The sequence below is a fragment of the Manis javanica genome, chromosome 4 (genome assembly GCF_040802235.1).
Source record: "Manis javanica isolate MJ-LG chromosome 4, MJ_LKY, whole genome shotgun sequence".
Taxonomy (NCBI): Eukaryota; Metazoa; Chordata; class Mammalia; order Pholidota; family Manidae; genus Manis; species Manis javanica.
The window spans coordinates 118,824,981-118,840,003 of NC_133159.1; the positions used below are offsets into that span (position 1 = coordinate 118,824,981).

A 15,023-nucleotide genomic window follows, 5' to 3' on the forward strand; every position below is an offset into this window, starting at 1 on the left:
AAAGGAAAGATTGTTAAAATATGTACATTCTCTTAAAGTTATTTTTTATACATGCTCATACAGAACTGTACATTACATAAAACAAACAGTGGAATATTACTGAAAAAACAAGATCAGGGGTTGACCCTTCTTTACCTGGGATTACCTCCTGGAGAATTTTTACTCCCTAGAGAAAATGGATGAACTATGGCTTCTAACTGCCTTCTATGGAGAAGGGAGTCTTACAGAGTAAGACCCTCGCTGGGCTGGGGAATTCAAGACCTGGAGGAGAGCCATGTTAGCGAGTTGGTTCACAGAAAAGTTGGGCAAGAATTGGAGTTTTGAGAGTACTTCTGTTATGTATGTTATTTATGTATGTACACACACACACACACACACACACACACACATATGTTTTTTAAGTCTCTTCCAATCTATAAATTGTCCTTCCAAGTCTTTCATTTTTTCCCTTGAAGTTACATGTTGAGGACACTGCATCCTTTGTCTTACAGAACTTCCAACAGTCTGTGTTTTCCTGGCTGTGTCTGTATGATACTGGGTATCTGCTGAATTCCCTGAAACTTTGAACTTAGATGTTGAGACACGGTTAGATTCAGGTTTGATTTTTTTTTTTCCTTCTCAAGTCTACCTCACAGGTGGTGGGGTGCACTTCCATCAGGAGGCAGATAATGTCTTGTCCCTCTTTTGGTAGTTACCTAGATCAAACATAGGCAATCTAAGAGGTAAATCCAATCCACTGCCTGTTTTGGCAAGTTTTTTTTGATGACAGACACACCCACTCATTCATGTGTTGTCCTTCACTGCTTCTCCACTGTAACAGCATATTTAAGCAGTTGTGACAGAGACCATTGTGTCCTACAGAATATTCTATAGAAAACAAAATATTTACTTTCTGTTTTTTTACAGAATATATTTGCTGATCTCTAATTTAGATCCTTTAAATTATTAGGGGATACAAAAGACATTCAAATTTTATCATTCATTCTTTATTATTAGCTACATATACTGCTAAAAAACAAGTCCCTTTGTTTATTCTTGGTTATGACTAATTGTATAGGAAAGAAGGATAACTTTTTTGTTGTTTTAAAAATAATAAGGTTGTTTGCTAGCATCCTCCAAAAGTGTCCAGACAGGGTGTTTTTTTGTTTCTTGTTTTGTTTAAGAATTGTTTTAAACTCATGATTTGAAATGTACTTGATGTGTTTCAAATCATGCCAGTTGTTATTACCCTTTTTGGTGTTCAAGGTGACTCCTCCTTAGCCACTGAGAACTTAGACAATAGACTGAGGCCTTGTGACACAATGCAAATAATCTTGGATAGATTGTTTTCCTTCTGAAATGACAATTATTCCAGACTAATCTTGTATTTTTTCTGCAGGCTGAAAGCAGCCATTTCTCTAAGGATTCTTTAGTGAGAAATAGTGTTTAGAGATCTCAGTTTGGGTGCTCTTTGCTAATGAGTTGGTCGTTACTTCTGTACCTTTTCAGTGGATGGAGCTAGAAAGTATATATTCCTTCAGTTAAGACATATGGTGTGAGTTCACAACCATACTTCTAATTTAAAAAAAAAAACTACAGGGTTTTTACTTCGCCTCATCAATCTTCTATACTCAAATCCTTTCACCTACACTGATATACTCAATGACACCAACACAATTATACGTTTGATGTATCCCACGCTAAAGCCATCTCAGCATGACAGTACGGACTTTACCACCAACTGTATGAGTCCTAAAACTACCGTCCTTCCCCACCCAGTTCTTTCAGTCCTTAGGTTATAAGGCACTGAAATTTCACAATCAAATTGCTATCTTTTAAACTCACTTGGAATTGTTTCTTACCAGTGGTTTATGCTGCTAATTGTTACACAATGAGGTTCATTTACTTCATTTTACTTTCGATATCTAGGGAATGCTTTTTATTTAACTTTGCCTTGAAATTATGTACAATATTTCATGGTTCTAAAGTTAGATATAAAAAACAAGATACACTCAAGTAAATCTCATCTTCTCCTTGTCCCACAGGTAATCATTTTCAAAAACTGCTTTTTTTTGTCTTCCTATTGTTCTATTTTAAAAGTAAATATCCTTTGGGGAAAAAAGACAAACTATAGAATAATATACACATGTACCTCTATCTATTTAATTTTTTTCACTTAGCAATATTTCTTTGAGATTACATCATAGTGGTACAAATAGTCTCTGGGACCCAACTGGAGGGAAGGAGTGTGCAGGAGAGACGGCAGTGGTGGGGAGAGGAAAGGCCACTAAGGGAAAAGAGGGATAAAGTCAACAATGTAACACCTTCCCACGACCACCATGCTTTCAGTAAAATATTAAACTTGAGAAACACTTTCTGTCAGTTCTTGATTCTCCCTTCCTTCTCCCTCCCTCTCTCTCCTTCTGTTTTCCCTCTCTCTGTCTCTTTGTCTCATAAGAAGCAGAAGCTAAGATCTAGGAATGAAGGTGCAGAATGAGACAGACAACTAGAAGTTGAAGGGCCATGAGCGTGCAAGGCCCTGGGAACTCAGAGAACTGGGAAGCGTTACAGGCTTTGTGGGCAGCAGAGTTTGGGGCCTTCCAAGCCAATCACATCCTCCCTCTGAGGGATGAGGGAAACTGTTTGATGTATGGGCCATGCCAGTACATTCTCCGTATGTCCTTGTAGTTCTCCCTCCTGTATAAAATCACCAGCAAATCTTGCTCGATCCTCCAATGGCTACTCTATGGACGGAGGCCAGCAGCCTCTTGTGGTTATGTTTGGTGAGACTGACACCGGCGTATAAATAGTTGAAATGACTAAGATCAGTAAATGAATCACCACCACATCACAGCAGTGATGGGGTCCTCAAGGAATAACCAAGCCTCAGTTAACCTCAGCCTGCACAAGCCAGACATTGTTCCAAGGCATCATTTTCCTTTGTAACAAAACCAAGAATGTGGGCACAGTGGCGGGGACCCGGGACTCACACTGGTTTCCCACAAAGCAGATCTTCCACGGCAATGGTTGGTCAAGCAGTACATCTGACTTTGCTTCTGCTTAGACAGCCAACACAGCTTGTGTAGTTAGCTGACGGCCCTGGACCTCCTCTCCCTAACTCGGCAGTGACCCACACTCCCAAGGCAGTGGGTGGGGGAAACCCTCTGCACACTCATACTTCTCAGGCAGAGACCAGGGTTCCTTCTCAGTCAGTGCATGGTTTTCTCCAGTAATTGAAATACACTGTTCTGTCACCAGCTCTCTAATTCTCTGACACCAGCTGTGTATCCTACAATTCAATTCTGACACTGAGCACGACCCCGGAGGTTAAAGGCTCAGGCCCGCAAGACTGCACATCTTCAAGGTCCAGCTACAAAGGAGTCCTAGGCTTCCAGTACTTTTCTCTTGGCTCACTACAAAATGGGGGTTCTCACAATCCCTCTCAGGTTTGACAATTCCCCAGAACGATTCCCCAGACTTAGAAAAGTGCTTTACTTACGATTATCAGTCTATTATAAAGGATACAACTCAGGAACAGCCAGATGAAAGAGATGCGCAGAGCAAATATGGGGAGGAAGGTGGTTCAAGCTTCCCTGCCATCCCTCGGCATGCCGTCCTCCCAGTGCTTCCATGTGCTTACCAACCCAAAGGCTCCCCCAAACCTCATCATTCTTAGTATTATATGGAGGCCCCATTACTTAGGCATGATTGATTAAATCTTTGGCCACTGGTGATTGAATGTGATCTCTAGCCCTTTCCCATCTCCCAAGGCAGGTCATGGAGCTAATGGTTCTAACCCTCTATGTAACTGGTTTCTCTGGTGACCAGCCCCCATTGCGAAGCTATTGAGGGGCCCACCTTGACTCACTTCATTAGCATAAACTTTGTTATGAATAACAAAGTCTCCTATAACTCATGAAATCCTAACAGTTTGTAGGAGGTCTGTGCCAAGAACCATGAAAAAGGCCAAATACATATTTATTATTAAAGTATAGCTGGTAAAAACTCATGAGCAATGTGTTGGGGGAAGACAGATAAAGCAGAATATGGAGTGAATATAGGGTCTAAATCTTCTTACTTCTGGCTTAAAATCTACCATTGGGGAGAAGTCAAGAGCTAAATAATTCAGATTCACCTAAGGATCTAAGGACACATAAGCCAGGAATTTGGTGTTACGTGTAAGTTTGGGTGTGTTACAGGACAAAAATTCAACTGAGTAAATTAGATCTAATTGGCTTTATGCAATGAATCATGAATTGGACAGCATCCCATCTAACAAATGGAAGGGTGCTCCATGGAGTTGTACAGAACAGAAGGCTCTTAGAGGCAGAAACAGGAGGGACAAGGAAACTATTGGCAAAAGAAAAGAAACAATTATTTCAGGCAAGGTTACCTTCCCTTGAGGGAAGACAAGGGGTCTTCTCAGGCAGATTACCTCACTAGTGCTGATCAGGAAATTCCAGATTGATCGGTTTAAAATTCTGCTCCTCGGAGAGTCTGAAAGGTCGAGGAGGTTAGGTACTAAGGCTTGGTGGGGCTTTAGTATAAGTGACTCCATTTAGGTCCCATGATTTCTTTTTAATAGGAGGCAGCAAGGCAGGTGCCAGAACAAGGAGAGGCAGGCTGAGAGAGAGCCCAGAGCAGGCAGCGGAGGGGGACAGCCAACATGCAGCGGGGGAGTCCTCGGACTCCCACAAATCTATCAGCAGCGATCAGGGCTGCACTGTGAGTCCAGGCATCATTTAGGGATACCTTTAAGCACTGGGATGCTCCTTGACTGAAAATAAGATCAGGGAAGGAATGGAAATGGGGAGACATCACTGCTGTAAGCTTCACAGCTACATTGTAGTTGATGATTTTGGCTTGTGTCTCTGTTAACAGCAAGAGGTGCCTGGTTTTCCTAACTCTAGAGGTTTGTCTTTTTACTCCATAATTAAACACATTCCATAACAGGCAGTGTTTCCCTTACTGCTGAGTGGTTTCAGGTTCTAAAATATTAAAGAAATATTTTTGGTTTTCCTGGCCACAGATGGATCTTAGATTTTGAAACTCACTGTAGGAAACTGCAGAGTGTTAAATAGTAACTAAATTGGGCTATTTCTAGCTTTCTGCTCTGCTTATTCTTTCACTGACCCTTTATAAGAAATTTTTGCTCAGAGGGAGGCCAAATCATTACAGAGTAGCTACCCGGATGCAAGACCAAGACATTTATGCAACTTGACTGGTTCAAATAAAAATACTGAAACTACAGAGCCCTCTTGGGGATTTCCTAAAAACTATGACCCCTGACAGCAAAAATTTTAACCTATATTCTTTTTATTTTGATAAAAAGAAAAGAAAAAAATTGAGACTTTTTTCTTAGGGAAAATAGCCTTGGTATTCATACAGTTTACTCACAAAGTAGAGGGTCCCAGAAAAGATTTCTGATTCTGCTGCTATTAGCAATACTTTGCCCTAAATGGCTGTGATAGCTTGTGTTGTTAGCTTAAAACCCAGACTTTCTTTTTAGGCAACCCAAGGGCAGCACTGATTCTATGGGTAGTGGGTAGAGGAGTCCCCTGACATCAATCTCCTTCGGCAGAGGTGGAGATGCCCTATTCATCCAGAAAATGCTCAAGCACTGGATTGCTGGGAAGTCAGGATGCTGCAAAAAACAGCATATGGCTCTAGTGTTTTCAAGGAACACACAAATGACAGAGAGTAGTTTTGAGGAAAATTAGTATTAGAAACTAAAATACCATGAGAAACAGGCAGTCATGGGGTTTACCATGCTGCAATATGAATACAAGTGAGATTTTCAGCTTGATGTTAGCAGAGCACCTTTCTATAAAGCACCACATGGCTAACACTGTAAGGAAAGCCTTCAGCCCAGGACCACATAGTCCTGTTCTCCAACCAGCTGCAAAAACTTTCTTTCATTCAGCTGCAAGGCTGCAAACATGCTCTTGAAAACATATGACAAATTCAGAGCGTGAACTTTTTTTCTTATTATTTTGATATGGAGTCCATAGTACACATTTTAAATCCTCAGACAGATATATTTGGATTATGTGCCATGGTGGAGTGCTTCAATGTCAGCACTTGGAGAGAATCTAGCCAGTGGTTCTCAACCTTCCCAGTGCATCTGAATCACCTTGGGGAGAATTTAAAAAATACTAATGCCCTGCTTCATCCCAGAGATTTTAATTCAATTGGTCTAAGGTAAGGTAGGACAAGCATTTCTTAAAAAACAAAAATAAAAACCTTGCTGATTCTAATATGCAATTAAGATTGAGAATTATTTCATCTTTGTTTTCAAGACGAGGACCCTGAAGACCAGAAAAATCAGCCTTTTCAGTTTTGCAGCTGAAAAATGGTGCAATGGTAGAGCTGGGATTCATCTCAGGTATTTTTGTCTGCAAGTTTCTCCCCACCCCCCAGTACATATACTCTATAACCTCAGTGTGGCTAAGTTGGTACCAAGACCCCAGGCCCCCTGAATTCCTGCCCAGTGATTTTCCTGCCATCCCACAGCCACTGCCACAGGCACTCTTTTCCTAGCTCTTGACATCCTGGAAAGAGGGTCAACAATCCTCCCTTTTTCTTAGGTGCTGGATAGGTTGTGTCCCAGAGAACATGAAACAGTTTTCTTTAGCTTAAACATTACACAAAAGTATATTCAATCAAGGTGCTTGGTCAGCACTCAGGTACTCCTCTGCTATGGGATTCCATAATCAAGCTTCCAGAAAGACTTGAGAGTATCAGAGACTTGGTTTTCACTTGAATGAGTCAGTTGAAAGGAGGTCATCAGCTGAACTAGGTGATTTAGATTAAAAAAATCCATCTCCTTTGCCTACCTTATTTAGGAATCTTCTCATTTACAGAGAGTCCAGAAGAAACCTACTTTTCATTTCTACAGCCTCTTTTTTCATGCTGTAGGGAAGGTGGAAATTCCCACGGCCAGGATGCTCACCTGACCATAACCTACCTGCCCACTGCACATGTGCAGTGATGTCATAATTGGCATACTGCACAGGTGCAGGCTCACAGTGTTGTCAATGAGCCATTATCGGCTGTGTTGCTGTATAAAGAGCTCCGCCCAGTGCTCTGCGTGGAGATGCAGATGCAGAGAGGGAGGCGGAGGATGTCAGCTGGCAGATGCGGGCGTGATATTTCACAGAGCTCACATGAGGTAGGATCTTTTTCATCTACATCTTTTCAGCTGATGAAACTGAGGCTCAGGGAAGTTAAATAATTTTCCCAGGGTCACACAGCCAGCAAGTGGTGGAACTACAATTTTTGACTTGATGCCATGAACCCCTGTGTATGGCAGTTATGGGCTATAATATGGAAAAAATCTGACATTCTAAAATTAAGTGACATAAGGTCTAGAGAATGGGAGAGAGAGAAAAGGGAAAGTAATTGGTCAATAACCATGGGCCATAGCTAACCAGTAACCCTCCATGGATTAAGTCACATAAAAAATCATCTAGAAGGTTCTCAGAACCACCACATCCCCCTTGCCCCTGACCAGTGTCTGACCAACATCAACAACCAACCAATTACGAGCCTTCCATGTGGACTAACCTCCTATCCCAGACCTTCTCCTGCTTCATGTTAGCCTACCTTCCTTATCTGTAGCCAGTGTGAATTTAACAGACTTTCTTTCCTTGAGATCCCTCATAAATATGCTGTTTCTCGAGTCTGGTGGGCATGTTGTTTCTGTTAACCAGCCTTCCTAGTGGTGAAGCAGGAACTTCCTGTCCCATGTGTCAGTCTTTTCTCTGGATGCATCTGTACCAGCTCAATAAATCCTTTCATTTCAGAGATCTCTCAGTAACTAGAGTTTTTGGTTTATCAGATGCATGAAGGACTTTGTCCTAGGCAGTATTTATTCTTTGAATGCAAAGGAAAAGATTTCCCCTTTCCACATCAGTGGTCTTCAGAAAATAAGCTGTCAAATACTTCCTTGCAGAGAGATCAGGTCGTTGCGGGTACCTACCTCTGAAATGAGCCAGAGCTTTCTGCTGACCCTTCATCAGAGACTCCAGGGGAGGTCAGGTCTGCCTCCCAGAGCATCTGCAGGCCCCGCTAAGGGGCCCGAGGGATAATGAAGGTAAGTGTTAGCAGTGACACCTGCAGGCACCAAACTGTTGTTCAACAAGAAAGATGGGACCTCTAGAAATGTATTATTTTCTTTGTAATTTTTACAATTCAGGAAACTTCCAGGTCTTGATGCCTTAAAAAACATTGCTTTAAAAATTATTTTAAAAAGAATGGACTAACAGTTACCAAAGGGAAAGGGACTGGGGAGGATGGGTGGGAAGGGAGGGACAAGGGGGAAAAGGGGCACTATGATTAGCAGACATAATGTAAGGAGGGGGGGCATGGGGAGAGCTGAACAACACAGAAGACAAGTAGTGATTCTACAGCATCTTACTATGCTGATGGACAGTGACTGTAATGGGGTTTGTGGGGGGGGACTTGGTGACGGGGGTAGTCTAGCAACCATAATGTCGCTCATGTAATTGTAGATTAATGATACCAAAAACAAAAAAAGTAAAAACCCCCTCAGGTTTATTGACAATTCTAGAAAAATAGGGAAAGCATTTTTTAAATCGCCTATGATTAGTATTTTGAATTATAGGGTTAAAGTGGGTTTTGAAACCCTTAAATTAAGGGGTTTTTCTATTTGTATATATTTCACCATGAAGTGAAGATTAGACCTACATAGGATTTAGTGGGGTACACCTTTTTGCTGTTTTATTGTAAAATGAGTCATAAGCAAATGAGTGTAACCCACTTTTATGTGGAAGGCAAAAACTCATATAATTGCCCCTAGGTAAATAAAACATTACTCATCCCTTATGATGGCTTCTTCATGTTCATTCTCCTCCATGACCCATTTGCCCCCAGAGGCACCCAGAATGGTCCTGGTTTTTGTGATAACCATTCCTAATTCTACTCTGTCATCTATGCTTACACCTTTAAACAATATAATTTAGTTTATTTTTAAAATGTTTCTAAATGGAACCGCACTGTATTTTCTCAAGATTGATGCACTTAACTATAGATTGATCATTTTTGTTGCTCTAGAGTATTCTTTATTTAAATATACATGCAATCTTATTTTAGTTATTATGAACATTTTTGTTATTAAATATTATCCTAAAACATGTTTTTCCTATCTTATATTTTACAAAAAGGTGTGACTGCCTCCTGGTCATGTCCTTTGCTACCCCCAGGAGTAATAACCACAGTGAATTTGGTAGACATCTTTCACCATTTTTCCTAACTTAGAGATGTACTATATATTCTTTTGTTTAAATATATATTTATATATGTTAACATATAAATGTATGTAGAAATATATTTCACAGAAAACTATGTTTAGACTTACATTTATCAATTTATATTTTAAAGATGCAATATGCAAATTTACATGTGTATCATCTATGTAAAGAGGGTCCAATATATATCTTTCAAATTTTTTATAACAAAAATATCAAATTCGTGGTAGAAGAATCTAGACTATGCATGTGCAGTAGAGATTATTGGTGCCCCACTCAGTAGACTTTACTGGCCACAGTACCATCCCCAGTTACCCCAAGCGCTGCAGCTAAGGGCTTACATGTGTGATCTTCTCTGGAAAACTGCCCTTGGCTGATGGGGCCACCTCTTCTGGACATGCTGGAGAGACTCTAACACCACTGTCCTCAGAAGTAGCTAACACACTGATGAGAAGACACCAAAATCCACCCATTCATCACAAGGCTGGACTAATCTGGGATAGAAATGACAATCTGGAACAGTCTGAAGCACTGGCTAACAATTACTGGCAGGAACTGGGAGATATGCCCGGTAGTAAGTCTTGAGAGCATAGGTCAAGGAGAGTTTGTCAAGCATGGGGACAAGTTTTAATACACCACCTGGGTGGCTCTTGGAAGCTTGGGAAAAGTGATGACTCACATTAAATAAAATAGTCTTCCATGGCAGAATGTACAGGACACCATCAGAGGCCCAGTGAGGTGGGCATGTAGAATGGCTCTACTATAGAAGACCAGAAAATACACTGGCTGACACCATTCTGTTCGGAAGAGCTAGACACCATGCCATTACTGAAGTGATAAGGGATGCACCGGTGTGAGGGCACTGGCATTACTGAGTTCATTGGTGATTGTCCTCTGCAGGCAGCAGCTAATGGTTGGAGATGCTATTACAGACCTGGGTTTCCTTGTAGCAGTGATGATGATAGGATCCCAGAATAGCTGAGACCAGGAATCAGCTACTAACCTGCAGAAGCAACTTGGACATAATCACCAAAAGAGCAGCAAGATCAGAATGTCAGCCCAAGTGATAGTTCACAGATCATGGCATTCTTATGGGCAAGAGATGTGGGTAAGATAAGAGTATTATATAGTAAATATAATCAAAAGACATCCAGAATGGATAACAGAAGAGCTGTACCCCAAAGGAAAGTTTTCTTTTCCAGTTTTCAGAACTGAGCCAGTTCTCAGTCCCAGAGCCCATTAACAGAAGGAGAGGACAGAACCCCATGAGCAAAGACTGTACGTCAGCATGGTAAATATCTGTGGCCTTGAGTCCCTCTGTTCTTTCCTAAAGGTATCATTGGCCATCTACCCAGGTAAGAGCACACTGGAGAAAAGGGAAGACCACAGCGTTTGAATTCTGGTGGATGTGAGATTCAAGTTGGCACTGTCCCCCAGGGACACAAAGCCCTGTCCTGACCCCAATGGAATAAGAGTTTAAGGGGGTCATGCAACAAATGAGTCCACTGGATGGGTACACTGGGTCATGTTTCCAGTTCCTGACCATATAATGGAAATGGACATATTAAGATGCTGGCAAAACCCTTACATTGTTTCCTCGACCTATCAGCTCAAACTATAAACTCTAAAGAGCTATTATAGTTCAAATGCCAAATAGAACCCCTGAAACTCTCCCCACCCCAGCTGAGATGTAATGTAAAACAATCATCATTTCTTTGAGGAAATGGCATACTTGTGTCACCCTCAACAATTTAACCGTCAACATGGAGCCAGAAGTGCGGGAGTGGTGGTCTGCAAAAACCAGATGGATCATAGAAAATGACGGAGCACCACGGCAAGCTTAACCAAACAGTCAACCCAATTGCAGCTGCTCTACTGGAAGTGGTGTCTTTATCAGAGACTCTGGTGAGTGGCATGAAGCTATTGATCTGGCAAATGCATTCTTTTCAATACCCATCAAATAGGAGGACAGGGGCAATTTGCATTCATATGGGATGAATAGCAGTACACATTCATGGTCTTGCCCCAGAGATATGTTAATGCCCTTGCTCTTTGTCATTGTATTGTTGAAAGCATCTGGGCCATCTGGACATTCTGTAGAACACCATTTTAGCCCATATTGTGGACTATAAGCTGGACCTGATGAAGAAGAAGTAGTTAGTAAGGCACATGCACTCTAGAAGGATGGAGATAAGCCCTACAAAGATTTAGAAACATGATGCATCAGTGAAAATTAGGGGCCCTGTGTTCTGGAGAAATGAGTCATCCCTTCCTAAACAAAGGATATGTTATGTTACTGCTCTGTGCCCCTCCTACTGCTTACAAAGCAGCACATGGTTTGGTTGGCCTCCTCAGGTTTAGATGCAGCATTTACGCACTTGAGAATACTACTCTGGCCCATTTATTTATTGCAGAAGCTGATAGTTTTAAGAGGGCTCAGATAAAAAATACCCCTGAGCCAGATTCAGGCTACAGTATAAGCAGCCTGGCCACTTTGGAATTTCCAGCAAGCCCCAGTAGTGAATTCATGGGGTTTTCTATGAATTCTTCAGATCTTCATTAAAGCTATGCCATCTGCAACAGTGAACCACACACTGTCAAAACCACACACACAAACAGCTGATCTGCTACTGATAGAGACAGAACATCTAACTGTGGGACATTATGGAACCAGAACTGAATAAAATGAACTGGGTACTGGCAGACTCACCAAGCCATAAGGCTGGAGAGGCCACTGCAAGATAGAAGCAGTGCGTTCCGGATGGAGCTGGAGCAGGTCAGAGAGCACCAGTGGCCCAGATGCCAGACCTCCGTGACCCCTCCCACTGTTATACCCAGACCTCAGCTCGCCTCTTCGACCTCACAGATCATTCCCTGTGTCCAGTTGGCAGAGGAGAAAAACTATGCTAAATATACAGATGAGAGTCAGCTCAGCAGGCTTGTGTGAACTGAAAATGAAATTCTGCTTCATGGCCTCACTTAGGGGTGGCCCTGAAGAACAGAAATGAGAAGAGATCGTCCTAGTGGGCAGGGTGTCAGGTGGTACTCATGGTTATCCATTTTGTGTGGAGAGATCATTGACTCGAGATTAGAATATATGTAGACTCATGGTCAGTGGAAAATGACTTAGATTGTTGGTCAGTGGCCTGGAAGAAGAGGCAAGGAGGTCCGGGGGAAGAGGCACGCAGGTGGGATAGGTGTGCGTGCACACCAAATGTGATGACTTGATATTTCTGCATTTCCTTCCTTCATACCTCGAACATCTTCTGAAGAAGAGGCACTTAGCACCCAACTGGGTATGTTAACTCAAGCCAGTTAATGACAGCCAGCCTCTGTCCTGGGCCCCCCCCATTGTTTAGAGCATGAGCTTATGAATGGAATTTCCATGATGGTAGAAATGGACGAAACACATGGGCCCCATGACACTGGCTTCCTCTCACCATGAATAAGACTCACCAGGCTGGACTTCTGCTACATGTCTGAGCTTACAGAAGAAAAGACCAGTGCTAAGAACCTGTATGGTATGATCCCATTGATAAGACCAGTTAGCTACTGTTAGCCAGTCCAGTACACTGGGCCCTTTCTACTTTACAAAGAGCAATTCATCTTAACTAGGAGTGACATAAAACCTGGGTAACAGTGTGCCTTCCCTGCCTGCCCTTGCTCAGCCAGCATCCTTACTCCAAAGGCTCCCAGAGCAGGCTCGACCTTGCTACGTGCAATTTTGTATAGCATCTCCTCAGTCCAAGGGTTGGCAGAGGAGGCATGGAAGTGGGCACATGAGCATAGGACCTACTGGTCTTACCACATACTGTATTGTCTAGAAGCTGCCAGCCTGATGGAAGAATAGAATGGCTTCTTGAAAATGCAGCTGATGTATCAGCTTCGAGGCAACACCCTTGAAGCACAGGGCCTTTCCTCTGGCTGGGTCTCCAAAGCATGGAACACTTGGGTCCAGGAACCAAGCAGTGAAAGTAGCTGTGCCCCTTATAAATACCATTCCCAGTTTCCCTCTTGAAGAATCTCTGCTTCCTCTCCTGAGTCTGAATCTTAAGGTCCTGATTCATGCAAGGCTTGTACTTCCACCAAGGGGCAAAGTGAGAGTCTCATGAACCTTAGAGCTACAGTACCAGGTGGTCACTTTAGGCTCCTTGTGCTAGCAGACCAGCAGCCAAAGAAAGCAGTTGCCATGAGTACTGAGAAGGGTTGTGGCTTGATCATCATGAGGAGGTAAAATTGCTGCTAAGGAAAGCAATCTAGGAGTTGATTCACTTGGGGGCCTCTTGGTAACCCCACTCCCAGTTATGCCTGTAAATCCCAGTTATGCCCATAAATGGGAGGTAGAGAAGGGGAAGATCAGACCAGCTGAGGCCTTGAGATTGAGCACAGCAGCAGAAGTGCGATTCATGCTCTTCCTATAAGTTTCCTGAGAAACTGTGACCTGTCGGAATTCTGGAGATGCTGTATCTGGATGAATTTAAGGGACAGAAGCACATATAGCTGAGTGGTCAAGGGGGTGGACATTAGCACTTCCACTGGTTCCTGGTCCAGGTTCCCTTTATTGCTCTGTGGACCCATCCCTCAGCTGCTGCAAGTATGTGCGGCCAATGACTGACACCCACAGCCATCCCCAGCTTCCTTCTCTCGCTACCATTTGGCTGCAGCTGCTGACCCTGATGTGACTGCAGCGCTGATGGAAACCACATTCCTCCACTGGTAACCCCAACCCCCACAGTTTCCCTAGCACTGGGAGAGGGATCTGGCTCCCTGTGGCTCCTTAGAGCAAACACCAGGCTGTGACTGTTCATCACACTCGACTTCATTTCAGGGGAAATGTCCTTCCTCACCCAGAGGGTGTGACCTGCTTTCCAGGGTCCAAGTAACCCAATCCCAGTCCTTGACACGATCCTAATGTAATGTGGCTGAGTCAGCCTTGCAACATCCAATTCATGTTCAGTCCCTGGGGTCTATCCTTGGGCACAGTGATTCTCAACCAGGGGTGATTTTTCCCTCCAGGTGGACATTTAGCAAATGTCTGAATACATTTTTTGGTTGTTACAACTGGACAGGGGAGCAAAGATGCTCCTGGAATCTAGTGGGTGGAGGCCAAGGATCCTGCAAAACATCCATGGTGCATAGGATGCCACCCCCCATGTTCCCGGTGAAGACTTACCTGGCCCAAAATGTCAATGGTACTTAAGTTGAGAAACCCTCCTTTGGTGAGACAAGTCCTTCCAGTCATAGTCTGATTTTCTGATAAAAGTCTGGATAAGAACATGCATCCATCTGTCAAAAGCAAAAACACGTTTTAGGCACAAATTGAATGGGATTAGTTTAGATCCAATTTATGGAAAAATAAATCTCCCATTCTGGGTTAATCTTGTTTCTAAAAGTGATATTTGTAGTTTACTTCGTTAAACGTAACACTTTCACATCGTTCAGTGTGAAGCACTATATTTAGATCAGTTCACTGATTCTAGGAGAATTGGTTCTATATTTGCTTCAAATCTATACTGCTAGAGGGGTGTGTCATCTGTAGATAACTTCTATCTACTGTCTTAATCATGATTAAGAACTTGCAATCCCACCAAAACAGTTTTTAACTTCAAAACTATGTCTGCTGCCAAGGAGAAAAACAATTCATGCACATAAGCAAATTTACATGCACAAAATAAATATTGCCCAAAGCTAACTTAACATTTTAATATCATCCCTACTGAAGATTTTCTACAGAAGACACACCTGAACTGACATATTTTTAAATACAAAATTAAA

General features: G+C 42.5%; 1 long non-coding RNA gene across 1 annotated transcript; it reads left to right on the top strand.

Moving 5' to 3' along the window:
• Positions 1-7,028: 7,028 nt before the first annotated feature.
• Positions 7,029-11,164, top strand: LOC140848739 (uncharacterized). Its single transcript, XR_012129854.1, has 4 exons — positions 7,029-7,150; positions 7,934-8,074; positions 10,451-10,539; positions 10,969-11,164. It is a non-coding gene; the product is annotated as an uncharacterized lncRNA (long non-coding RNA).
• Positions 11,165-15,023: the final 3,859 nt, after the last annotated feature.